Genomic DNA, 3541 nt, shown 5'->3' on the forward strand with positions numbered 1-3541 from the left:
ACAGAGTAGGAGGATTTATTTAATTAATTTTACCTATTCCGTCGTCTGTCGACATCACCCCCCCACCCCCGCCCACCACCCCACCGTGCTTATCTGCACCAGCAGATTCTGGATAAAGCTTTCTGGATTTAAAAGGCCAGATTTAAATAATGCACTGGAAATAACACCCATGACAGAGCTGGTGATCCTATCAGGACTTCTATGCTCTAAAAATAAAATCCAATCAGAACTGCTGCCTTTATGTCCCAAGGTGGTTCTAATGCTCATGTTGATGCCTACTAAACATTCAATTGCGATCACAGTATCAAAGTGGCTGACAATTTGTCTAGATGTTGACTAAGCCGTGGGAGATGAAAGGTCAAGGGCTAACAGTTGAGTTAATGCACTGTAGAATTTGCTAAGGAATGATAAAAGCAGGAGCCTCAGATCCCATTCTTTCATTCTACAAATGAAGATGCATTTGATAATATTTAAAATGCAACTTCACCCTGCGAGGCGCAATATTTGACCTAACCATACAGTTTTGAGTTACTTTGCTGTCAAGTACTAATTCAATCCAATTTTATCAAGTTCTTTTTTTGTCAAGGACCGAATGTTCTTTGTCAGAGGAGGTGTGTTTCTTGGATGAGGACCATTAAATAAGACTTTTAAGGGGGAGGCTAGGGAGTGCCAAACTGACGTTCATCACAGAGAGGTGAATACATCGCACTTCTGTCCAACAGAGGTTAAAGGTGAAGCTCAGTAACAAGTATCAAAAAGGCCAAGTACAGAAAGGTGATAGTAATCATGATGTGATAGGAAAGCATGGCTGGTCCAAAGAGTCTTGGTGCATAAGGTGAAATGACCGTCTTGTCTCCTGTGCCCTTGTAATGAAGCCATATTTCATCCTTCTTAAATGCACTGCTGCTAGTGGTATCCCAGGTGGCACTCTCATACTGTCATAATGTAAATGTTTTTTACAGTGCTTAGAAATGACAGAAGTGTATCTTGAGGTAATATAAAACAAGCACATTCCGAGCAGCAAACCCAAAACTCAATGGGGTGTAGTAGATGGGCAAAGAAGTTTTACCGGCAGGAAATTTACACAGTACAGTGGCAGTCACCAATCTGTAGCTATAGTTAGGTCAGAGTTTCTATAAGAAGAGCATTTCGTTTCCTTAATAACGTTGGCGCTGTTTGACAAATCATCAGGAAACATTAAAAAAAAATGTTCATCCACCTCAAAAAAGTTTAGAGCTTATCCAGAGGTCCACCAAATGTCATTTTCCCATTTTCATTTCTGTGGGACATTTGGGAAAATGGTACAGAAAAACATTTTAATAGTACTGCACACAATTTGGCAACAAAAATTAGAACTTTACACAGAAAGTGTGCTTCCCATTATTTAGTGTAAATCCATTCAGCTGTTTTCGAGAAATTTGCATTTAAAGAGGTGCTTGGAATAGACATGAAGGGGTTAAAAAATGTTTTGTCTGGTCAGTTGGACTCAGGCAAGTCCCACTGGATGGTCTTTTACAAATAGGGGCCCTGTGAATGGCCGGGGATGCAGTTTCTTCCCTAGGCCATTTTGGGAATGTGGGACCAGGACTGGCTGCATGGTACAAAGCGATTTGATTGGCTGCCACAGCTCTTCACGGAATTTTGTGGCAGCCTTTTCAGGACTTTTGGATTCGGTCCTCGACACATAACATTTTTTAAAAGCCCATTAGGGGCAGGTTGGCACATCCCTTACTCCTAAGGCCATATGGGGAGACGCCTATTGCCTTGACATATTCAGGCAGCAGGTACTGTGTTACCAAACATTTCGGAGGGAGAGGGCGGAGCGCGCAGAGGGCGAATGGAGGAGCAGGGAAAGGGGGGCAGGGACAGACCGACCAGCAGAGGGCAGTAGCAGCACTTGGAAAGGGAAGCACAATGGATCAGAGAGGGAGTGAACAGAGGCACACACATGGACAAGGGGGGGGGCAGGGGATGCACCGGGGGGCAGTGGCAGCACAATGAAGTAGTGAGTGAGGGGGTAGGGGAAAGAATGGAAGAAGCAGGGACAGTGGCAGCATAACGTACCAGGGAGGAAGGGAGGGGCTAGGGAAACATACATGAAGAACGGGGCAGGCGGAGGTGTGCAAGGGGCAGGGGCAGCAACATAGGGCGGTGGCAGCACAGGGGTAGTGGCAGCACAGTAGACCATGGTGGAAAGAACAGGCCAGCAACAAAAGGCAGTAGCAGCACAGAGGCAGCACAGAGGCAGTGCCAGCACAGAGGTAGAGGACAAAGGCATGCCCACATGGAGAACGGAGAGTAAGTGGGGTTGACAGGAGCAAAAGATAAACCATGAAGGGCGGGTGGGAGGGGAAGTGGCAGTGGAGCAGTTGCAGAAAACTGACCAGGGAGGGCAAGAGAGAGGGGCAATGGCAGTACAACATGTCACTGAGGGCAAGCAGGAGGGGGCAGGGGAATGCAGAAGGAGAGGAGGCGTGTGGGCAGGGGTAGTGGCCACACAATGCACCATGAAGGGCAGGAGGGAGGGGGCACAAGACGCAGTTAGAGAACAGAGAGAAAGCGGGACAGGGCAGTTGCAAGGACAGCAATCTGCTCACAAAGGGCAAGCAGGCTGCTGTGGGTAGAACATCTGCAGGGAATGGGCCTGGGCAAACCCTCCACTGCTCATGCAGACTGTTCCTACAGACCCCTTACACTGATGGGTAGAGAAGTAGTGACTTCCTTGGGCCTACATGACTGGGGGGCCTAATAGACGGGCGGGGGGACCTGAGTCCACCTGCCATTCTCACTGTGTTTTAACCGGATGCCAGATATGCGGTTGCCCCACACCTCGAATTAGGATGCGACCGCCACCCTGGTGGTCACATTTCGCATTTAACATTGCAACGGGTGCTGCTTAGAGCAGCACCCGGCGTAATGTCAAAATCGCATGCCTGGCATTTCCCTGCACCACGTCGCAGGCACCAAGCGGTGCCTGCCACCTGGTGCAGGAAACTGCAGTGGGGTAGTATGGCTACTCTCCAAGTGCACCCCATGGGGGCCCGCAACGGCCCACAAAGCAAATCCCCGCCAGCTCTTCCATGGTATGGTCGCCATGGAAGGGCTTGTGTACCACCCACATTGTAATATGGACTTTGTGACCGCCGCAATACCTTCCCACCATCATAATATGGCGGGGGTATTTCACGTAAGGCCATCATAATGAGCCCCTTAGTTTGAATTGGGACACTGGGACTCAAAGCAGGCCATCATGATTGTCCTTAGCGACCAGACCTCAGCACCTCCCTGCCAGGGCTCTGCGCTTGCACTCTAATGTCACAGGCAAGGCTGTATGTACCCAAAACAATCAACTATGTTATAGATACAGAGAGGGCACTTACATGTATTTTATCCAATCATGAGACAAACAGAATAGCAAATGAAAGCAATTGTTAACTGTTAAATAGATAAACGTAAATATTTATTTGAAGTTAAAAGTTTATATATTTCATGCAATTTCTGGCTGCAGCAAATACCAATATCTGTCTGTCTCACTGTATGT

Source organism: Lissotriton vulgaris, unplaced genomic scaffold (assembly GCF_964263255.1).
Source record: "Lissotriton vulgaris unplaced genomic scaffold, aLisVul1.2 SCAFFOLD_464, whole genome shotgun sequence".
In the NCBI taxonomy this organism is placed as follows: Eukaryota; Metazoa; Chordata; class Amphibia; order Caudata; family Salamandridae; genus Lissotriton; species Lissotriton vulgaris.